Raw genomic sequence first — 24,690 nt, forward strand, 5'->3', positions numbered from 1 at the left:
CTTGCTCTGGGCTTCAAATCTGCCTGAACAGCACTAGCGGCCCAACTCCTCTTCCCTGCACGATTGTCGCTGTGGGCCAATGCTGGCTCTCTCAAAGTTAATCATGTGCTGGCATTCCTTTCTAGAATCTCAACACACTGCACTCCAGATGCAGCTCCAGCCGAATGAAAGGGGACCTAAGGCCTCAAGGTAAGGTCCAGTGTTTCACATCTGCAGAGTTGGGTGTGCAGTGGTATCCACGAAGCCATGCTCTGAAAGGGAGTGCCTTAACTATGTTATGCCCTGGGGACACATAGGGCAGTCGATCGTGCACCAATTTTGCATGATGACCGCTGTGTGCCGGAAGAGCTGCCGCTGGCTTCTGAGGAACCCCAGGCGAAATAAGCCCCCGGGAAGCACTCTTCACATTCAGAGCAAGGGCAACGTGCTCCTTTCTGGGTTGCTAGGTAGAGTGTTCCAGTAGTCAAAGAGCCTCGCGAAAGCAGCGCCTGGCAGACTCTGTTTGCAAGTGGATCGGCCCCAGTGACTGAAAGGGAACTGCGCTGCTACTACACAATGTGCAGACGAGACAGTCCGGGACACAGGACAGCACTCTCACAGAAGCGAAAGATAAGCTTTGCATCCAGCCTGAAGACCAGTACATTTTTCACTTTTCACACTGTTAGGTATGTGCAGGAGCATTGGTCACCGAGGCCTACCTAAGTTACTGAAATACTTACCCAGTTCATCCTATGCAATGGTCCCTGTGCCCAAAGGGTCTCCATGGACGGGCCCTTGTGGGCCCCGTGTGTTTCCTTGAGGTCGTCAGAAACTGCTGAGGATAACCTTATGAGCTCAAGTTTGAAACCGGGCCACCCTGGCAAAACCGTCATTTCGTCCGTGGTAGGCGAGACAGTTGCGGTTTGAAAGCTGCCTGAAAAACACTCCTGCTGCCCATCTTCTCTTTGCTGCCTGACGGCGTCACGAAAGAACTGTGAGTGTACTCGTATGAGGCTTGCTGGTCTCAGTTCCTTGCTGGGAGCTCCTCCAGGAGCACATGGGAGCTTGCCGGCAAAGAACTGGCACCCCTGGCCTCAAGGAAAAGTCCTGATATCTCCCATAGGAAGCTTAGGTATGCCCTAGAAGCGAAGAGGCATGTGTTAAAGGAATGCTGCCACACCGTTACGTATTTCACGACTCATTGTGCACTCACTTGGGTTGTAACAGCTGTGACAGGGCACTGAATGCCGTCCAACTCTTCTGTTGCGTTTGAGTCCCAGGAAGCAAATGGGTTCGTTGGCTTTAAGGCTGTGAACGTGGAGCGGTAATGGCAAAGCCCTGCCCGGATGGCTCGACAGCTCTCACGTAAACAGCATTCAAACGGCCTCAGGGACGCCGTTCCAAGCAGCCTTACATTCCATGCTGGCGTTGCCAGGGAGGCATTTGGATTCTTCTGAGAAACACCACTGTGCCTCACAACTGAAACCTGTGGGCTCCCAAATACGTCTCCCGACGGCAGTCGGATGCTCGATGTTTAGTTCCAGAGGAAAAACAACGGACAGGTTTCCCTGTGACAATGCTGGACTTCTGGGACCATCCAGATTCACCAAGGCCTAACTTTTGCCCGGCGGGGGAGTGCTCTTCTGCACGTACAGCACTCCCCACGTGAAATCCTACCTTAGCAGAAGGAGGCAGTCTTTCCCTAGTACTAGAAGCTAGGGAGAATCGTCAGATAAAGCTGCTGTGTCATCAAGGTTGAAAGTGGCACACCGACGGGAACGTTCGCATTCTCCTTGTACCGAAGCGACTTGCTCTGGGCTTCAAATCTGCCTGAACAGCACTAGCGGCCCAACTCCTCTTCACTGCACGATTGTCGCTGTGGGCCAATGCTGGCTCTCTCAAAGTTAATCATGTGCTGGCATTCCTTTCTAGAATCTCAACACACTGCACTCCAGATGCAGCTCCAGCCGAATGAAAGGGGACCTAAGGCCTCAAGGTAAGGTCCAGTGTTTCACATCTGCAGAGTTGGGTGTGCAGTGGTATCCACGAAGCCATACTCTGAAAGGGAGTGCCTTAACTATGTTATGCCCTGGGGACACATAGGGCAGTCGATCGTGCACCAATTTTGCATGATGACCGCTGTGTGCCGGAAGAGCTGCCGCTGGCTTCTGAGGAACCCCAGGCGAAATAAGCCCCCGGGAAGCACTCTTCACATTCAGAGCAAGGGCAACGTGCTCCTTTCTGGGTTGCTAGGTAGAGTGTTCCAGTCGTCAAAGAGCCTCGCGAAAGCAGCGCCTGGCAGACTCTCTTTGCAAGTGGATCGGCCCCAGTGACTGAAAGGGAACTGCGCTGCTACTACACAATGTGCAGACGAGACAGTCCGGGACACAGGACAGCACTCTCACAGAAGCGAAAGCTAAGCTTTGCATCCAGCCTGAAGACCAGTACATTTTTCACTTTTCACACTGTTAGGTATGTGCAGGAACATTGGTCACCGAGGCCTACCTAAGTTACTGAAATACTTACCCAGTTCATCCTATGCAATGGTCCCTGTGCCCAAAGGGTCTCCATGGACGGGCCCTTGTGGGCCCCGTGTGTTTCTTTGAGGTAGTCAGAAACTGCTGAGGATAACCTTATGAGCTCAAGTTTGAAACCGGGCCACCCTGGCAAAACCGTCATTTCGTCCGTGGTAGGCGAGACAGTTGCGGTTTGAAAGCTGCCTGAAAAACACTCCTGCTGCCCATCTTCTCTTTGCTGCCTGACGGCGTCACGAAAGAACTGTGAGTGTACTCGTATGAGGCTTGCTGGTCTCAGTTCCTTGCTGGGAGCTCCTCCAGGAGCACATGGGAGCTTGCCGGCAAAGAACTGGCACCCCTGGCCTCAAGGAAAAGTCCTGATATCTCCCATAGGAAGCTTAGGTATGCCCTAGAAGCGAAGAGGCATGTGTTAAAGGAATGCTGCCACACCGTTACGTATTTCACGACTCATTGTGCACTCACTTGGGTTGTAACAGCTGTGACAGGGCACTGAATGCCGTCCAACTCTTCTGTTGCGTTTGAGTCCCAGGAAGCAAATGGGTTCGTTGGCTTTAAGGCTGTGAACGTGGAGCGGTAATGGCAAAGCCCTGCCCGGATGGCTCGACAGCTCTCACGTAAACAGCATTCAAACGGCCTCAGGAACGCCGTTCCAAGCAGCCTTACATTCCATGCTGGCGTAGCCAGGGAGGCATTTGGATTCTTCTGAGAAACACCACTGTGCCTCACAACTGAAACCTGTGGGCTGCCAAATACGTCTCCCGACGGCAGTCGGATGCTCGATGTTTAGTTCCAGAGGAAAAACAACGGACAGGTTTCCCTGTGACAATGCTGGACTTCTGGGACCATCCAGATTCACCAAGGCCTAACTTTTGCCCGGCGGGGGAGTGCTCTTCTGCACGTACAGCACTCCCCACGTGAAATCCTACCTTAGCAGAAGGAGGCAGTCTTTCCCTAGTACTAGAAGCTAGGCAGAATCGTCAGATAAAGCTGCTGTGTCATCAAGGTTGAAAGTGGCACACCGACGGGAACGTTCGCATTCTCCTTGTACCGAAGCGACTTGCTCTGGGCTTCAAATCTGCCTGAACAGCACTAGCGGCCCAACTCCTCTTCACTGCACGATTGTCGCTGTGGGCCAATGCTGGCTCTCTCAAAGTTAATCATGTGCTGGCATTCCTTTCTAGAATCTCAACACACTGCACTCCAGATGCAGCTCCAGCCGAATGAAAGGGGACCTAAGGCCTCAAGGTAAGGTCCAGTGTTTCACATCTGCAGAGTTGGGTGTGCAGTGGTATCCACGAAGCCATACTCTGAAAGGGAGTGCCTTAACTATGTTATGCCCTGGGGACACATAGGGCAGTCGATCGTGCACCAATTTTGCATGATGACCGCTGTGTGCCGGAAGAGCTGCCGCTGGCTTCTGAGGAACCCCAGGCGAAATAAGCCCCCGGGAAGCACTCTTCACATTCAGAGCAAGGGCAACGTGCTCCTTTCTGGGTTGCTAGGTAGAGTGTTCCAGTCGTCAAAGAGCCTCGCGAAAGCAGCGCCTGGCAGACTCTCTTTGCAAGTGGATCGGCCCCAGTGACTGAAAGGGAACTGCGCTGCTACTACACAATGTGCAGACGAGACAGTCCGGGACACAGGACAGCACTCTCACAGAAGCGGAAGCTAAGCTTTGCATCCAGCCTGAAGACCAGTACATTTGTCACTTTTCACACTGTTAGGTATGTGCAGGAGCATTGGTCACCGAGGCCTACCTAGGTTACTGAAATACTTACCCAGTTCATCCTATGCAATGGTCCCTGTGCCCAAAGGGTCTCCATGGACGGGCCCTTGTGGGCACAGTGTGTTTCCTTGAGGTAGTCAGAAACTCCTGAGGATAAACTTATGAGCTCAAGTTTGAAACCGGGCCACCCTGGCAAAACCTTCATTTCGTCCGTGGTAGGCGAGACAGTTCCGGTTTGAAAGCTGCCTGAAAAACACTCCTGCTGCCCATCTTCTCTTTGCTGCCTGACGGCGTCACGAAAGAATTGTGAGTGTATTCGTATGAGCCTTGCTGGTCTCAGTTCCTTGCTGGGAGCTCCTCCAGGAGCACATGGGAGCTTGCCGGCAAAGAACTGGCACCCCTGGCCTCAAAGAAAAGTCCAGATTTCTCCCCTAGGAAGCTCAGGTATGCCCTAGAAGCGAAGAAGCATGTGTTAAAGGAATGCTGCAACACTGTTACGTATTTCACGACTCAATGTGCACTCACTTGGGTTGTAACAGCTGTGAAAGGGCACTGAATGCCGTCCAACTCTTCTGTTGCATTTGAGTCCCAGGAAGCAAATGGGTTCGTTGGCTTTAAGGTTGTGAACGTGGAGCGATAAAGGCAAAGCCCTGCCCGGATGGCTCGACAGCTCTCACGTTAACAGCATTCAAACGGCCTCAGGAACGCCGTTCCAAGCAGCCTTACATTCCATGCTGGCGTAGCCAGGGGGGCATTTGGATTCTTCTGAGAAACACCACTGTGCCTCACAACTGAAACCTGTGGGCTGCCAAATACGTCTCCCGAAGGCAGTCGGTTGCTAGATGTTTAGTTCCAGCGGAAAAACAATGGACAGGTTTCCCTGTGACAATGCTGGACTTCTGGGACCATCCAGATTCACCAAGGCCTAACTTTGCCCGGCGGGGGAATGCTCTTCTGCACGTACAGCACTCCCCACGTGGAAACCTACCTTAGCAGAAGGAGGCAGTCTTTTCCTAGTACTAGAAGCTAGGCAGAATCGTCAGATAAAGCTGCTGTGTCATCAAGGTTGAAAGTGGCACACCGACGGGAACGTTCGCATTCTCCTTGTACCGAAGCGACTTGCTCTGGGCTTCAAATCTGCCTGAACAGCACTAGCGGCCCAACTCCTCTTCCCTGCACGATTGTCGCTGTGGGCCAATGCTGGCTCTCTCAAAGTTAATCATGTGCTGGCATTCCTTTCTAGAATCTCAACACACTGCACTCCAGATGCAGCTCCAGCCGAATGAAAGGGGACCTAAGGCCTCAAGGTAAGGTCCAGTGTTTCACATCTGCAGAGTTGGGTGTGCAGTGGTATCCACGAAGCCATGCTCTGAAAGGGAGTGCCTTAACTATGTTATGCCCTGGGGACACATAGGGCAGTCGATCGTGCACCAATTTTGCATGATGACCGCTGTGTGCCGGAAGAGCTGCCGCTGGCTTCTGAGGAACCCCAGGCGAAATAAGCCCCCGGGAAGCACTCTTCACATTCAGAGCAAGGGCAACGTGCTCCTTTCTGGGTTGCTAGGTAGAGTGTTCCAGTAGTCAAAGAGCCTCGCGAAAGCAGCGCCTGGCAGACTCTCTTTGCAAGTGGATCGGCCCCAGTGACTGAAAGGGAACTGCGCTGCTACTACACAATGTGCAGACGAGACAGTCCGGGACACAGGACAGCACTCTCACAGAAGCGAAAGCTAAGCTTTGCATCCAGCCTGAAGACCAGTACATTTTTCACTTTTCACACTGTTAGGTATGTGCAGGAGCATTGGTCACCGAGGCCTACCTAAGTTACTGAAATACTTACCCAGTTCATCCTATGCAATGGTCCCTGTGCCCAAAGGGTCTCCATGGACGGGCCCTTGTGGGCCCCGTGTGTTTCCTTGAGGTCGTCAGAAACTGCTGAGGATAACCTTATGAGCTCAAGTTTGAAACCGGGCCACCCTGGCAAAACCGTCATTTCGTCCGTGGTAGGCGAGACAGTTGCGGTTTGAAAGCTGCCTGAAAAACACTCCTGCTGCCCATCTTCTCTTTGCTGCCTGACGGCGTCACGAAAGAACTGTGAGTGTACTCGTATGAGGCTTGCTGGTCTCAGTTCCTTGCTGGGAGCTCCTCCAGGAGCACATGGGAGCTTGCCGGCAAAGAACTGGCACCCCTGGCCTCAAGGAAAAGTCCTGATATCTCCCATAGGAAGCTTAGGTATGCCCTAGAAGCGAAGAGGCATGTGTTAAAGGAATGCTGCCACACCGTTACGTATTTCACGACTCATTGTGCACTCACTTGGGTTGTAACAGCTGTGACAGGGCACTGAATGCCGTCCAACTCTTCTGTTGCGTTTGAGTCCCAGGAAGCAAATGGGTTCGTTGGCTTTAAGGCTGTGAACGTGGAGCGGTAATGGCAAAGCCCTGCCCGGATGGCTCGACAGCTCTCACGTAAACAGCATTCAAACGGCCTCAGGGACGCCGTTCCAAGCAGCCTTACATTCCATGCTGGCGTTGCCAGGGAGGCATTTGGATTCTTCTGAGAAACACCACTGTGCCTCACAACTGAAACCTGTGGGCTCCCAAATACGTCTCCCGACGGCAGTCGGATGCTCGATGTTTAGTTCCAGAGGAAAAACAACGGACAGGTTTCCCTGTGACAATGCTGGACTTCTGGGACCATCCAGATTCACCAAGGCCTAACTTTTGCCCGGCGGGGGAGTGCTCTTCTGCACGTACAGCACTCCCCACGTGAAATCCTACCTTAGCAGAAGGAGGCAGTCTTTCCCTAGTACTAGAAGCTAGGGAGAATCGTCAGATAAAGCTGCTGTGTCATCAAGGTTGAAAGTGGCACACCGACGGGAACGTTCGCATTCTCCTTGTACCGAAGCGACTTGCTCTGGGCTTCAAATCTGCCTGAACAGCACTAGCGGCCCAACTCCTCTTCACTGCACGATTGTCGCTGTGGGCCAATGCTGGCTCTCTCAAAGTTAATCATGTGCTGGCATTCCTTTCTAGAATCTCAACACACTGCACTCCAGATGCAGCTCCAGCCGAATGAAAGGGGACCTAAGGCCTCAAGGTAAGGTCCAGTGTTTCACATCTGCAGAGTTGGGTGTGCAGTGGTATCCACGAAGCCATACTCTGAAAGGGAGTGCCTTAACTATGTTATGCCCTGGGGACACATAGGGCAGTCGATCGTGCACCAATTTTGCATGATGACCGCTGTGTGCCGGAAGAGCTGCCGCTGGCTTCTGAGGAACCCCAGGCGAAATAAGCCCCCGGGAAGCACTCTTCACATTCAGAGCAAGGGCAACGTGCTCCTTTCTGGGTTGCTAGGTAGAGTGTTCCAGTCGTCAAAGAGCCTCGCGAAAGCAGCGCCTGGCAGACTCTCTTTGCAAGTGGATCGGCCCCAGTGACTGAAAGGGAACTGCGCTGCTACTACACAATGTGCAGACGAGACAGTCCGGGACACAGGACAGCACTCTCACAGAAGCGAAAGCTAAGCTTTGCATCCAGCCTGAAGACCAGTACATTTTTCACTTTTCACACTGTTAGGTATGTGCAGGAACATTGGTCACCGAGGCCTACCTAAGTTACTGAAATACTTACCCAGTTCATCCTATGCAATGGTCCCTGTGCCCAAAGGGTCTCCATGGACGGGCCCTTGTGGGCCCCGTGTGTTTCTTTGAGGTAGTCAGAAACTGCTGAGGATAACCTTATGAGCTCAAGTTTGAAACCGGGCCACCCTGGCAAAACCGTCATTTCGTCCGTGGTAGGCGAGACAGTTGCGGTTTGAAAGCTGCCTGAAAAACACTCCTGCTGCCCATCTTCTCTTTGCTGCCTGACGGCGTCACGAAAGAACTGTGAGTGTACTCGTATGAGGCTTGCTGGTCTCAGTTCCTTGCTGGGAGCTCCTCCAGGAGCACATGGGAGCTTGCCGGCAAAGAACTGGCACCCCTGGCCTCAAGGAAAAGTCCAGATATCTCCCATAGGAAGCTTAGGTATGCCCTAGAAGCGAAGAGGCATGTGTTAAAGGAATGCTGCCACATCGTTACGTATTTCACGACTCATTGTGCACTCACTTGGGTTGTAACAGCTGTGACAGGGCACTGAATGCCGTCCAACTCTTCTGCTGCGTTTGAGTCCCAGGAAGCAAATGGGTTCATTGGCTTTTAGGCTGTGAACGTGGAGCGGTAATGGCAAAGCCCTGCCCGGATGGCTCGACAGCTCTCACGTAAACAGCATTCAAACGGCCTCAGGGACGCCGTTCCAAGCAGCCTTACATTCCATGCTGGCGTAGCCAGGGAGGCATTTGGATTCTTCTGAGAAACACCACTGTGCCTCACAACTGAAACCTGTGGGCTGCCAAATACTTCTCCCGACGGCAGTCGGATGCTCGATGTTTAGTTCCAGAGGAAAAACAACGGACAGGTTTCCCTGTGACAATGCTGGACTTCTGGGACCATCCAGATTCACGAAGTCCTAACTTTTGCCCGGCGGGGGAGTGCTCTTCTGCACGTACAGCACTCCCCACGTGAAAACCGACCTTAGCAGAAGGAGGCAGTCTTTCCCTAGTACTAGAAGCTAGGCAGAATCGTCAGATAAAGCTGCTGTGTCATCAAGGTTGAAAGTGGCTCACCGACGGGAACGTTCGCATTCTCCTTGTACCGAAGCGACTTGCTCTGGGCTTCAAATCTGCCTGAACAGCACTAGCGGCCCAACTCCTCTTCACTGCACGATTGTCGCTGTGGGCCAATGCTGGCTCTCTCGAAGTTAATAATGTGCTGGCATTCCTTTCTAGAATCTCAACACACTGCACCCCAGATGCAGCTCCAGCCGAATGAAAGGGGACCTAAGGCCTCAAGGTAAGGTCCAGTGTTTCACATCTGCAGAGTTGGGTGTGCAGTGGTATCCACGAAGCCATACTCTGAAAGGGAGTGCCTTAACTATGCTATGCCCTGGGGACACATAGGGCAGTCGATCGTGCACCAATTTTGCATGATGACCGCTGTGTGCCGGAAGAGCTGCCGCTGGCTTCTGAGGAACCCCAGGCGAAATAAGCCCCCGGGAAGCACTCTTCACATTCAGAGCAAGGGCAACGTGCTCCTTTCTGGGTTGCTAGGTAGAGTGTTCCAGTCGTCAAAGAGCCTCGCGAAAGCAGCGCCTGGCAGACTCTCTTTGCAAGTGGATCGGCCCCAGTGACTGAAAGGGAACTGCGCTGCTACTACACAATGTGCAGACGAGACAGTCCGGGACACAGGACAGCACTCTCACAGAAGCGAAATCTAAGCTTTGCATCCAGCCTGAAGACCAGTACATTTTTCACTTTTCACACTGTTAGGTATGTGCAGGAGCATTGGTCACCGAGGCCTACCTAAGTTACTGAAATACTTACCCAGTTCATCCTATGCAATGGTCCCTGTGCCCAAAGGGTCTCCATGGACGGGCCCTTGTGGGCCCCGTGTGTTTCCTTGAGGTCGTCAGAAACTGCTGAGGATAACCATATGAGCTCAAGTTTGAAACCGGGCCACCCTGGCAAAACCGTCATTTCGTCCGTGGTAGGCGAGACAGTTGTGGTTTGAAAGCTGCCTGAAAAACACTCCTGCTGCCCATCTTCTCTTTGCTGCCTGACGGCGTCACGAAAGAACTGTGAGTGTACTCGTATGAGGCTTGCTGGTCTCAGTTCCTTGCTGGGAGCTCCTCCAGGAGCACATGGGAGCTGCCGGCAAAGAACTGGCACCCCTGGCCTCAAGGAAAAGTCCAGATATCTCCCATAGGAAGCTTAGGTATGCCCTAGAAGCGAAGAAGCATGTGTTAAAGGAATGCTGCCACACCGTTACGTATTTCACGACTCATTGTGCACTCACTTGGGTTGTAACAGCTGTGACAGGGCACTGAATGCCGTCCAACTCTTCTGTTGCGTTTGAGTCCCAGGAAGCAAATGGGTTCGTTGGCTTTAAGGCTGTGAACGTGGAGCGGTAATGGCAAAGCCCTGCCCGGATGGCTCGACAGCTCTCACGTAAACAGCATTCAAACGGCCTCAGGAACGCCGTTCCAAGCAGCCTTACATTCCATGCTGGCGTAGCCAGGGAGGCATTTGGATTCTTCTGAGAAACACCACTGTGCCTCACAACTGAAACCTGTGGGCTCCCAAATACGTCTCCCGACGGCAGTCGGATGCTCGATGTTTAGTTCCAGAGGAAAAACAACGGACAGGTTTCCCTGTGACAATGCTGGACTTCTGGGACCATCCAGATTCACCAAGGCCTAACTTTTGCCCGGCGGGGGAGTGCTCTTCTGCACGTACAGCACTCCCCACGTGAAATCCTACCTTAGCAGAAGGAGGCAGTCTTTCCCTAGTACTAGAAGCTAGGCAGAATCGTCAGATAAAGCTGCTGTGTCATCAAGGTTGAAAGTGGCACACCGACGGGAACGTTCGCATTCTCCTTGTACCGAAGCGACTTGCTCTGGGCTTCAAATCTGCCTGAACAGCACTAGCGGCCCAACTCCTCTTCACTGCACGATTGTCGCTGTGGGCCAATGCTGGCTCTCTCAAAGTTAATCATGTGCTGGCATTCCTTTCTAGAATCTCAACACACTGCACTCCAGATGCAGCTCCAGCCGAATGAAAGGGGACCTAAGGCCTCAAGGTAAGGTCCAGTGTTTCACGTCTGCAGAGTTGGGTGTGCAGTGGTATCCACGAAGCCATACTCTGAAAGGGAGTGCCTTAACTATGTTATGCCCTGGGGACACATAGGGCAGTCGATCGTGCACCAATTTTGCATGATGACCGCTGTGTGCCGGAAGAGCTGCCGCTGGCTTCTGAGGAACCCCAGGCGAAATAAGCCCCCGGGAAGCACTCTTCACATTCAGAGCAAGGGCAACGTGCTCCTTTCTGGGTTGCTAGGTAGAGTGTTCCAGTCGTTAAAGAGCCTCGCGAAAGCAGCGCCTGGCAGACTCTCTTTGCAAGTGGATCGGCCCCAGTGACTGAAAGGGAACTGCGCTGCTACTACACAATGTGCAGACGAGACAGTCCGGGACACAGGACAGCACTCTCACAGAAGCGAAAGCTAAGCTTTGCATCCAGCCTGAAGACCAGTACATTTTTCACTTTTCACACTGTTAGGTATGTGCAGGAGCATTGGTCACCGAGGCCTACCTAAGTTACTGAAATACTTACCCAGTTCATCCTATGCAATGGTCCCTGTGCCCAAAGGGTCTCCATGGACGGGCCCTTGTGGGCCCCGTGTGTTTCCTTGAGGTCGTCAGAAACTGCTGAGGATAACCATATGAGCTCAAGTTTGAAACCGGGCCACCCTGGCAAAACCGTCATTTCGTCCGTGGTAGGCGAGACAGTTGCAGTTTGAAAGCTGCCTGAAAAACACTCCTGCTGCCCATCTTCTCTTTGCTGCCTGACGGCGTCACGAAAGAACTGTGAGTGTACTCGTATGAGGCTTGCTGGTCTCAGTTCCTTGCTGGGAGCTCCTCCAGGAGCACATGGGAGCTTGCCGGCAAGGAACTGGCACCCCTGGCCTCAAGGAAAAGTCCAGATATCTCCCATAGGAAGCTTAGGTATGCCCTAGAAGCGAAGAAGCATGTGTTAAAGGAATGCTGCAACACCGTTACGTATTTCACGACTCATTGTGCACTCACTTGGGTTGTAACAGCTGTGACAGGGCACTGAATGCCGTCCAACTCTTCTGTTGCGTTTGAGTCCCAGGAAGCAAATGGGTTCGTTGGCTTTAAGGCTGTGAACGTGGAGCGGTAATGGCAAAGCCCTGCCCGGATGGCTCGACAGCTCTCACGTAAACAGCATTCAAACGGCCTCAGGAACGCCGTCCCAAGCAGCCTTACTTTCCATGCTGGCGTAGCCAGGGAGGCATTTGGATTCTTCTGAGAAACACCACTGTGCCTCACAACTGAAACCTGTGGGCTGCCAAATACGTCTCCCGACGGCAGTCGGATGCTCGATGTTTAGTTCCAGAGGAAAAACAACGGACAGGTTTCCCTGTGACAATGCTGGACTTCTGGCACCATCCAGATTCACCAAGGCCTAACTTTTGCCAGGCGGGGGAGTGCTCTTCTGCACGTACAGCACTCCCCACGTGAAATCCTACCTTAGCAGAAGGAGGCAGTCTTTCCCTAGTACTAGAAGCTAGGCAGAATCGTCAGATAAAGCTGCTGTGTCATCAAGGTTGAAAGTGGCACACCGACGGGAACGTTCGCATTCTCCTTGTACCGAAGCGACTTGCTCTGGGCTTCAAATCTGCCTGAACAGCACTAGCGGCCCAACTCCTCTTCACTGCACGATTGTCGCTGTGGGCCAATGCTGGCTCTCTCAAAGTTAATCATGTGCTGGCATTCCTTTCTAGAATCTCAACACACTGCACTCCAGATGCAGCTCCAGCCGAATGAAAGGGGACCTAAGGCCTCAAGGTAAGGTCCAGTGTTTCACATCTGCAGAGTTGGGTGTACAGTTGTATCCACGAAGCCATACTCTGAAAGTGAGTGCCTTAACTATGTTATGCCCTGGGGACACATAGGGCAGTCGATCGTGCACCAATTTTGCATGATGACCGCTGTGTGCCGGAAGAGCTGCCGCTGGCTCCTGAGGAACCCCAGGCGAAATAGGCCCCAGGGAAGCACTCTTCACATTCAGAGCAAGGGCAACGTGCTCCTTTCTGGGTTGCTAGGTAGAGTGTTCCAGTCGTCAAAGAGCCTCGCCAAAGCAGCGCCTGGCAGACTCTCTTTGCAAGTGGATCGACCCCAGTGACTGAAAGGGAACTGCGCTGCTACTACACAATGTGCAGACGAGACAGTCCGGGACACAGGACAGCACTCTCACAGAAGCGAAAGCTAAGCTTTGCATCCAGCCTGAAGACCAGTACATTTTTCACTTTTCACACTGTTAGGTATGTGCAGGAGCATTGGTCACCGAGGCCTACCTAAGTTACTGAAATACTTACCCAGTTCATCCTATGCAATGGTCCCTGTGCCCAAAGGGTCTCCATGGACGGGCCCTTGTGGGCCCCGTGTGTTTCCTTGAGGTCGTCAGAAACTGCTGAGGATAACCATATGAGCTCAAGTTTGAAACCGGGCCACCCTGGCAAAACCGTCATTTCGTCCGTGGTAGGCGAGACAGTTGCGGCTTGAAAGCTGCCTGAAAAACACTCCTGCTGCCCATCTTCTCTTTGCTGCCTGACGGCGTCACGAAAGAACTGTGAGTGTACTCGTATGAGGCTTGCTGGTCTCAGTTCCTTGCTGGGAGCTCCTCCAGGAGCACATGGGAGCTTGCCGGCAAAAACTGGCACCCCTGGCTCAATAAAAGTCCAGATATCTCCCATAGGAAGCTTAGGTATGCCCTAGAAGCGAAGAAGCATGTGTTAAAGGAATGCTGCCACACCGTTACGTATTTCACGACTCATTGTGCACTCAGTTGGGTTGTAACAGCTGTGACAGGGCACTGAATGCCGTCCAACTCTTCTGCTGCGTTTGAGTCCCAGGAAGCAAATGGGTTCATTGGCTTTTAGGCTGTGAACGTGGAGCGGTAATGGCAAAGCCCTGCCCGGATGGCTCGACAGCTCTCACGTAAACAGCATTCAAACGGCCTCAGGGACGCCGTTCCAAGCAGCCTTACATTCCATGCTGGCGTAGCCAGGGAGGCATTTGGATTCTTCTGAGAAACACCACTGTGCCTCACAACTGAAACCTGTGGGCTCCCAAATACGTCTCCCGACGGCAGTCGGATGCTCGATGTTTAGTTCCAGAGGAAAAACAACGGACAGGTTTCCCTGTGACAATGCTGGACTTCTGGGACCATCCAGATTCACCAAGGCCTAACTTTTGCCCGGCGGGGGAGTGCTCTTCTGCACGTACAGCACTCCCCACGTGAAAACCTACCTTAGCAGAAGGAGGCAGTCTTTTCCTAGTACTAGAAGCTAGGCAGAATCGTCAGATAAAGCTGGTGTGTCATCAAGGTTGAAACTGGCACACCGACGGAAACGTTCGCATTCTCCTTGTACCGAAGCGACTTGCTCTGGGCTTCAAATCTGCCTGAACAGCACTAGCGGCCCAACTCCTCTTCACTGCACGATTGTCGCTGTGGGCCAATGCTGGCTCTCTCAAAGTTTATAATGTGCTGGCATTCCTTTCTAGAATCCAACACACTGCACTCCAGATGCAGCTCCAGCCGAATGAAAGGGGACCTAAGGCCTCAAGGTAAGGTCGAGTGTTTCACATCTGCAGAGTTGGGTGTGCAGTGGTATCCACGAAGCCATACTCTGAAAGGGAGTGATTAACTATGCTATGCCCTGGGGACACATAGGGCAGTCGATCGTGCACCAATTTTGCATGATGACCGCTGTGTGCCGGAAGAGCTGCCGCTGGCTTCTGAGGAACCCCAGGCGAAATACGACCCCGGGAAGCACTCTTCACTTTCAGAGCAAGGGCAACGTGCTCCTTTCTGGGTTGCCAGGTAGAGTGTTCCAGTCGTCAAAGAGCCTCGCGAAAGCAGCGCCTGGCAGACTCTCTTTGCAAGTGGATCGGCCCCAGTGACTGAAAGGGAACTGCACTGCTACTACACAATGTGCAGACGAGACAGTCCGGGACACAGGACAGCACTCTCACAGAAGCGAAAGCTAAGCTTTGCATCCAGCCTGAAGACCAGTACATTTTTCACTTTTCACACTGTTAGGTATGTGCAGGAGCATTGGTCACCGAGGCCTACCTAAGTTACTGAAATACTTACCCAGTTCATCCTATGCAATGGTCCCTGTGCCCAAAGGGTCTCCATGGACGGGCCCTTGTGGGCCCCGTGTGTTTCCTTGAGGTAGTCAGAAACTGCTGAGGATAACCTTATGAGCTCAAGTTTGAAACCGGTCCACCCTGGCAAAACCTTCATTTCATCCGTGGTAGGCGAGACAGTTGCGGTTTGAAAGCTGCCTGAAAAACACTCCTGCTGCCCATCTTCCCTTTGCTGCCTGACGGCGTCACGAAAGAACTGTGAGTGTACTCGTATGAGGCTTGCTGGTCTCAGTTCCTTGCTGGGAGCTCCTCCAGGAGCACATGGGAGCTTGCCGGCAAAGAACTGGCACCCCTGGCCTCAAGGAAAAATCCAGATTTCTCCCAGAGGAAGCTCAGGTATGCCCTAGAAGCGAAGAAGCATGTGTTAAAGGAATGCTGCAACACTGTTACGTATTTCACGACTCACTGTGCACTCAATTGGGTTGTAACAGCTGTGACAGGGCACTGAATGCCGTCCAACTCTTCTGTTCCATTTCAGTCCCAGGAAGCAAATGAGTTTGTTGGCTTTAAGGCTGTGAACGTGGAGCGGTAATGGCAAAGCCCTGCCCGGATGGCTCGACAGCTCTCACGTAAACAGCATTCAAACGGCCTCAGGAACTCCGTTCCAAGCAGCCTTACATTCCTTTCTGGCGTAGCCAGGGGGGCATTTGGATTCTTCTGAGAAACACCACTGTGCCTCACAACTGAAACCTGTGGGCTGCCAAATACGACTCCCGACGTCAGTCGGATGCTAGATGTTTAGTTCCAGAGGAAAAACAACGGACAGGTTTCCCTGTGACAATGCTGGACTTCTGGGACCATCCAGATTCACCAAGGCCTAACTTTTGCCAGGCGGGGGAATGCTCTTCTGCACGTACAGCACTCCCCACGTGAAAACCTAACTTAGCAGAAGGAGGCAGTCTTTCCCTAGTACTAGAAGCTAGGCAGAATCGTCAGATAAAGCTGCTGTGTCATCAAGGTTGAAAGTGGCACACCAACGGGGACGTTCGCATTCTCCTTGTACTGAACCGACTTGCTCTGGGCTTCAAATATGCCTGAACAGCACTAGCGGCCCAACTCCTCTTCACTGCACGATTGTCGCTGTGGGCCAATGCTGACTCTCTCAAAGTTAATAATGTGCTGGCATTCCTTTCTAGAATCTCAACACACTGCACTCCAGATGCAGCTCCAGCCGAATGAAAGAGGACCTAAGGCCTCAAGGTAAGGTCCAGTGTTTCACATCTACAGAGTTGGGTGTGCAGTGGTATCCACGAAGCCATACTCTGAAAGGGAGTGCCTTAACTATGCTATGCCCTGGGGACACATAGGGCAGTCGATCGTGCACCAATTTTGCATGATGACCGCTGTGTGCCGGAAGAGCTGCCGCTGGCTTCTGAGGAACCCCAGGCGAAATAGGCCCCCGGGAAGCACTCTTCACTTTCAGAGCAAGGGCAACGTGCTCCGTTCTGGGTTGCTAGGTAGAGTGTTCCAGTCGTCAAAGAGCCTCGCCAAAACAGCGCCTGGCAGACTCTCTTTGCAAGGGGATCGGCCCCAGTGACTGAAAGGGAACTGCGCTGCTACTACACAATGTGCAGACGAGACAGTCCGGGACACAGGACAGCACTCTCACAGAAGCGGAAGCTAAGCTTTGCATCCAGCCTGAAGACCAGTACATTTGTCACTTTTCACACTGTTAGGTATGTGCAGGAGCATTGGTCACCGAGGCCTACCTAGGTTACTGAAATACTTACCCAGTTCATCCTATGCAATGGTCCCTGTGCCCAAAGGGTCTCCATGGACGGGCCCTTGTGGGCACAGTGTGTTTCCTTGAGGTAGTCAGAAACTCCTGAGGATAAACTTATGAGCTCAAGTTTGAAACCGGGCCACCCTGGCAAAACCTTCATTTCGTCCGTGGTAGGCGAGACAGTTCCGGTTTGAAAGCTGCCTGAAAAACACTCCTGCTGCCCATCTTCTCTTTGCTGCCTGACGGCGTCACGAAAGAATTGTGAGTGTATTCGTATGAGCCTTGCTGGTCTCAGTTCCTTGCTGGGAGCTCCTCCAGGAGCACATGGGAGCTTGCCGGCAAAGAACTGGCACCCCTGGCCTCAAAGAAAAGTCCAGATTTCTCCCCTAGGAAGCTCAGGTATGCCCTAGAAGCGAAGAAGCATGTGTTAAAGGAATGCTGCAACACTGTTACGTATTTCACGACTCAATGTGCACTCACTTGGGTTGTAACAGCTGTGAAAGGGCACTGAATGCCGTCCAACTCTTCTGTTGCATTTGAGTCCCAGGAAGCAAATGGGTTCGTTGGCTTTAAGGTTGTGAACGTGGAGCGATAAAGGCAAAGCCCTGCCCGGATGGCTCGACAGCTCTCACGTTAACAGCATTCAAACGGCCTCAGGAACGCCGTTCCAAGCAGCCTTACATTCCATGCTGGCGTAGCCAGGGGGGCATTTGGATTCTTCTGAGAAACACCACTGTGCCTCACAACTGAAACCTGTGGGCTGCCAAATACGTCTCCCGAAGGCAGTCGGTTGCTAGATGTTTAGTTCCAGCGGAAAAACAATGGACAGGTTTCCCTGTGACAATGCTGGACTTCTGGGACCATCCAGATTCACCAAGGCCTAACTTTGCCCGGCGGGGGAATGCTCTTCTGCACGTACAGCACTCCCCACGTGGAAACCTACCTTAGCAGAAGGAGGCAGTCTTTCCCTAGTACTAGAAGCTAGGCAGAATCGTCAGATAAAGCTGCTGTGTCATCAAGGTTGAAAGTGGCACACAGACGGGTACGTTCGCATTCTCCTTGTACCGAAGCGACTTGCTCTGGGCTTCGAATCTGCCTGAACAGCACTAGCGGCCCAACTCCTCTTCACTGCACGATTGTCGCTGTGGGCCAATGCTGGCTCTCTCAAAGTTAATAATGTGCTGGCATTCCTTTCTAGAATCTCAACACACTGCACTCCAGATGCAGCTCCAGCCGAATGAAAGGGGACCTAAGGCCTCAAGGTAAGGTCCAGTGTTTCACATCTGCAGAATTGGGTGTACAGTTGTATCCACGAAGCCATACTCTGAAAGGGAGTGCCTTAACTATGTTATGCCCTGGGGACACATAGGGCAGTCGATCGTGCACCAATTTTGCATGATGACCGCTGTGTGCCGGAAGAGCTGCCGCTGGCTCCTGAGGAACCCCAGGCGAAATAGGCCCCAGGGAAGCACTCTTCACATTCAGAGCAAGGGCAACGTGCTCCTTTCTGGGTTGCTAGGTAGAGTGTTCCAGTCGTCAAAGAGCCTCGCCAAAGCAGCGCCTGGCAGACTCTCTTTGCAAGTGGATCGACCCCAGTGACTGAAAGGGAACTGCGCTGCTACTACACAATGTGCAGACGAGACAGTCCGGGACACAGGACAGCACTCTCACAGAAGCGAAAGCTAAGCTTTGCATCCAGCCTGAAGACCAGTACATTTTTCACTTTTCACACTGTTAGGTATGTGCAGGAGCATTGGTCACCGAGGCCTACCTAAGTTACTGAAATACTTACCCAGTTCATCCTATGCAATGGTCCCTGTGCCCAAAGGGTCTCCATGGACGGGCCCTTGTGGGCCCCGTGTGTTTCCTTGAGGTCGTCAGAAACTGCTGAGGATAACCATATGAGCTCAAGTTTGAAACCGGGCCACCCTGGCAAAACCGTCATTTCGTCCGTGGTAGGCGAGACAGTTGCGGCTTGAAAGCTGCCTGAAAAACACTCCTGCTGCCCATCTTCTCTTTGCTGCCTGACGGCGTCACGAAAGAACTGTGAGTGTACTCGTATGAGGCTTGCTGGTCTCAGTTCCTTGCTGGGAGCTCCTCCAGGAGCACATGGGAGCTTGCCGGCAAAGAACTGGCACCCCTGGCCTCAAGGAAAAATCCAGATTTCTCCCAGAGGAAGCTCAGGTATGCCCTAGAAGCGAAGAAGCATGTGTTAAAGGAATGCTGCAACACTGTTACGTATTTCACGACTCACTGTGCACTCAATTGGGTTGTAACAGCTGTGACAGGGCACTGAATGCCGTCCAACTCTTCTGTTCCATTTCAGTCCCAGGAAGTAAATGAGTTTGTTGGCTTTAAGGCTGTGAACGTGGAGCGGTAATGGCAAAGCCCTGCCCGGATGGCTCGACAGCTCTCACGTAAACAGCATTCAAACGGCCTCAGGAACTCCGTTCCAAGCAGCCTTACATTCCTTTCTGGCGTAGCCAGGGGGGCATTTGGATTCTTCTGAGAAACACCACTGTGCCTCACAACTGAAACCTGTGGGCTGCCAAATACGACTCCCGACGTCAGTCGGATGCTAGATGTTTAGTTCCAGAGGAAAAACAACGGACAGGTTTCCCTGTGACAATGCTGGACTTCTGGGACCATCCAGATTCACCAAGGCCTAACTTTTGCCAGGCGGGGGAATGCTCTTCTGCACGTACAGCACTCCCCACGTGAAAACCTAACTTAGCAGAAGGAGGCAGTCTTTCCCTAGTACTAGAAGCTAGGCAGAATCGTCAGATAAAGCTGCTGTGTCATCAAGGTTGAAAGTGGCACACCAACGGGGACGTTCGCATTCTCCTTGTACTGAACCGACTTGCTCTGGGCTTCAAATATGCCTGAACAGCACTAGCGGCCCAACTCCTCTTCACTGCACGATTGTCGCTGTGGGCCAATGCTGACTCTCTCAAAGTTAATAATGTGCTGGCATTCCTTTCTAGAATCTCAACACACTGCACTCCAGATGCAGCTCCAGCCGAATGAAAGAGGACCTAAGGCCTCAAGGTAAGGTCCAGTGTTTCACATCTACAGAGTTGGGTGTGCAGTGGTATCCACGAAGCCATACTCTGAAAGGGAGTGCCTTAACTATGCTATGCCCTGGGGACACATAGGGCAGTCGATCGTGCACCAATTTTGCATGATGACCGCTGTGTGCCGGAAGAGCTGCCGCTGGCTTCTGAGGAACCCCAGGCGAAATAGGCCCCCGGGAAGCACTCTTCACTTTCAGAGCAAGGGCAACGTGCTCCGTTCTGGGTTGCTAGGTAGAGTGTTCCAGTCGTCAAAGAGCCTCGCCAAAAGAGCGCCTGGCAGACTCTCTTTGCAAGGGGATCGGCCCCAGTGACTGAAAGGGAACTGCGCTGCTACTACACAATGTGCAGACGAGACAGTCCGGGACACAGGACAGCACTCTCACAGAAGCGGAAGCTAAGCTTTGCATCCAGCCTGAAGACCAGTACATTTGTCACTTTTCACACTGTTAGGTATGTGCAGGAGCATTGGTCACCGAGGCCTACCTAGGTTACTGAAATACTTACCCAGTTCATCCTATGCAATGGTCCCTGTGCCCAAAGGGTCTCCATGGACGGGCCCTTGTGGGCACAGTGTGTTTCCTTGAGGTAGTCAGAAACTCCTGAGGATAAACTTATGAGCTCAAGTTTGAAACCGGGCCACCCTGGCAAAACCTTCATTTCGTCCGTGGTAGGCGAGACAGTTCCGGTTTGAAAGCTGCCTGAAAAACACTCCTGCTGCCCATCTTCTCTTTGCTGCCTGACGGCGTCACGAAAGAATTGTGAGTGTATTCGTATGAGCCTTGCTGGTCTCAGTTCCTTGCTGGGAGCTCCTCCAGGAGCACATGGGAGCTTGCCGGCAAAGAACTGGCACCCCTGGCCTCAAAGAAAAGTCCAGATTTCTCCCCTAGGAAGCTCAGGTATGCCCTAGAAGCGAAGAAGCATGTGTTAAAGGAATGCTGCAACACTGTTACGTATTTCACGACTCAATGTGCACTCACTTGGGTTGTAACAGCTGTGAAAGGGCACTGAATGCCGTCCAACTCTTCTGTTGCATTTGAGTCCCAGGAAGCAAATGGGTTCGTTGGCTTTAAGGTTGTGAACGTGGAGCGATAAAGGCAAAGCCCTGCCCGGATGGCTCGACAGCTCTCACGTTAACAGCATTCAAACGGCCTCAGGAACGCCGTTCCAAGCAGCCTTACATTCCATGCTGGCGTAGCCAGGGGGGCATTTGGATTCTTCTGAGAAACACCACTGTGCCTCACAACTGAAACCTGTGGGCTGCCAAATACGTCTCCCGAAGGCAGTCGGTTGCTAGATGTTTAGTTCCAGCGGAAAAACAATGGACAGGTTTCCCTGTGACAATGCTGGACTTCTGGGACCATCCAGATTCACCAAGGCCTAACTTTGCCCGGCGGGGGAATGCTCTTCTGCACGTACAGCACTCCCCACGTGGAAACCTACCTTAGCAGAAGGAGGCAGTCTTTCCCTAGTACTAGAAGCTAGGCAGAATCGTCAGATAAAGCTGCTGTGTCATCAAGGTTGAAAGTGGCACACAGACGGGTACGTTCGCATTCTCCTTGTACCGAAGCGACTTGCTCTGGGCTTCGAATCTGCCTGAACAGCACTAGCGGCCCAACTCCTCTTCACTGCACGATTGTCGCTGTGGGCCAATGCTGGCTCTCTCAAAGTTAATAATGTGCTGGCATTCCTTTCTAGAATCTCAACACACTGCACTCCAGATGCAGCTCCAGCCGAATGAAAGGGGACCTAAGGCCTCAAGGTAAGGTCCAGTGTTTCACATCTGCAGAATTGGGTGTACAGTTGTATCCACGAAGCCATACTCTGAAAGGGAGTGCCTTAACTATGTTATGCCCTGGGGACACATAGGGCAGTCGATCGTGCACCAATTTTGCATGATGACCGCTGTGTGCCGGAAGAGCTGCCGCTGGCTCCTGAGGAACCCCAGGCGAAATAGGCCCCCGGGAAGCACTCTTCACATTCAGAGCAAGGGCAACGTGCTCCTTTCTGGGTTGCTAGGTAGAGTGTTCCAGTCGTCAAAGAGCCTCGCCAAAGCAGCGCCTGGCAGACTCTCTTTGCAAGTGGATCGACCCCAGTGACTGAAAGGGAACTGCGCTGCTACTACACAATGTGCAGACGAGACAGTCCGGGACACAGGACAGCACTCTCACAGAAGCGAAAGCTAAGCTTTGCATCCAGCCTGAAGACCAGTACATTTTTCACTTTTCACACTGTTAGGTATGTGCAGGAGCATTGGTCACCGAGGCCTACCTAAGTTACTGAAATACTTACCCAGTTCATCCTATGCAATGGTCCCTGTGCCCAAAGGGTCTCCATGGACGGGCCCTTGTGGGCCCCGTGTGTTTCCTTGAGGTCGTCAGAAACTGCTGAGGATAACCATATGAGCTCAAGTTTGAAACCGGGCCACCCTGGCAAAACCGTCATTTCGTCCGTGGTAGGCGAGACAGTTGCGGCTTGAAAGCTGCCTGAAAAACACTCCTGCTGCCCATCTTCTCTTTGCTGCCTGACGGCGTCACGAAAGAACTGTGAGTGTACTCGTATGAGGCTTGCTGGTCTCAGTTCCTTGCTGGGAGCTCCTCCAGGAGCACATGGGAGCTTGCCGGCAAAAACTGGCACCCCTGGCTCAATAAAAGTCCAGATATCTCCCATAGGAAGCTTAGGTATGCCCTAGAAGCGAAGAAGCATATGTTAAAGGAATGCTGCCACACCGTTACGTATTTCACGACTCATTGTGCACTCACTTGGGTTGTAACAGCTGTGACAGGGCACTGAATGCCGTCCAACTCTTCTGCTGCGTTTGAGTCCCAGGAAGCAAATGGGTTCATTGGCTTTTAGGCTGTGAACGTGGAGCGGTAATGGCAAAGCCCTGCCCGGATGGCTCGACAGCTCTCACGTAAACAGCATTCAAACGGCCTCAGGGACGCCGTTCCAAGCAGCCTTACATTCCATGCTGGGGTAGCCAGGGAGGCATTTGGATTCTTCTGAGAAACACCACTGTGCCTCACAACTGAAACCTGTGGGCTCCCAAATACGTCTCCCGACGGCAGTCGGATGCTCGATGTTTAGTTCCAGAGGAAAAACAACGGACAGGTTTCCCTGTGACAATGCTGGACTTCTGGGACCATCCAGATTCACCAAGGCCTAACTTTTGCCCGGCGGGGGAGTGCTCTTCTGCACGTACAGCACTCCCCACGTGAAAACCTACCTTAGCAGAAGGAGGCAGTCTTTTCCTAGTACTAGAAGCTAGGCAGAATCGTCAGATAAAGCTGGTGTGTCATCAAGGTTGAAACTGGCACACCGACGGGAACGTTCGCATTCTCCTTGTACCGAAGCGACTTGCTCTGGGCTTCAAATCTGCCTGAACAGCACTAGCGGCCCAACTCCTCTTCACTGCACGATTGTCGCTGTGGGCCAATGCTGGCTCTCTCAAAGTTTATAATGTGCTGGCATTCCTTTCTAGAATCCAACACACTGCACTCCAGTTCAGCTCCAGCCGAATGAAAGGGGACCTAAGGCCTCAAGGTAAGGTCGAGTGTTTCACATCTGCAGAGTTGGGTGTGCAGTGGTATCCACGAAGCCATACTCTGAAAGGGAGTGATTAACTATGCTATGCCCTGGGGACACATAGGGCAGTCGATCGTGCACCAATTTTGCATGATGACCGCTGTGTGCCGGAAGAGCTGCCGCTGGCTTCTGAGGAACCCCAGGCGAAATACGTCCCCGGGAAGCACTCTTCACTTTCAGAGCAAGGGCAACGTGCTCCTTTCTGGGTTGCCAGGTAGAGTGTTCCAGTCGTCAAAGAGCCTCGCGAAAGCAGCGCCTGGCAGACTCTCTTTGCAAGTGGATCGGCCCCAGTGACTGAAAGGGAACTGCACTGCTACTACACAATGTGCAGACGAGACAGTCCGGGACACAGGACAGCACTCTCACAGAAGCGAAAGCTAAGCTTTGCATCCAGCCTGAAGACCAGTACATTTTTCACTTTTCACACTGTTAGGTATGTGCAGGAGCATTGGTCACCGAGGCCTACCTAAGTTACTGAAATACTTACCCAGTTCATCCTATGCAATGGTCCCTGTGCCCAAAGGGTCTCCATGGACGGGCCCTTGTGGGCCCCGTGTGTTTCCTTGAGGTAGTCAGAAACTGCTGAGGATAACCTTATGAGCTCAAGTTTGAAACCGGTCCACCCTGGCAAAACCTTCATTTCATCCGTGGTAGGCGAGACAGTTGCGGTTTGAAAGCTGCCTGAAAAACACTCCTGCTGCCCATCTTCTCTTTGCTGCCTGACGGCGTCACGAAAGAACTGTGAGTGTACTCGTATGAGGCTTGCTGGTCTCAGTTCCTTGCTGGGAGCTCCTCCAGGAGCACATGGGAGCTTGCCGGCAAAGAACTGGCACCCCTGGCCTCAAGGAAAAATCCAGATTTCTCCCAGAGGAAGCTCAGGTATGCCCTAGAAGCGAAGAAGCATGTGTTAAAGGAATGCTGCAACACTGTTACGTATTTCACGACTCACTGTGCACTCAATTGGGTTGTAACAGCTGTGACAGGGCACTGAATGCCGTCCAACTCTTCTGTTCCATTTCAGTCCCAGGAAGCAAATGAGTTTGTTGGCTTTAAGGCTGTGAACGTGGAGCGGTAATGGCAAAGCCCTGCCCGGATGGCTCGACAGCTCTCACGTAAACAGCATTCAAACGGCCTCAGGAACTCCGTTCCAAGCAGCCTTACATTCCTTTCTGGCGTAGCCAGGGGGGCATTTGGATTCTTCTGAGAAACACCACTGTGCCTCACAACTGAAACCTGTGGGCTGCCAAATACGACT

This window comes from Eschrichtius robustus, chromosome 16 (assembly GCF_028021215.1).
Source record: "Eschrichtius robustus isolate mEscRob2 chromosome 16, mEscRob2.pri, whole genome shotgun sequence".
NCBI lineage: Eukaryota > Metazoa > Chordata > Mammalia > Artiodactyla > Eschrichtiidae > Eschrichtius > Eschrichtius robustus.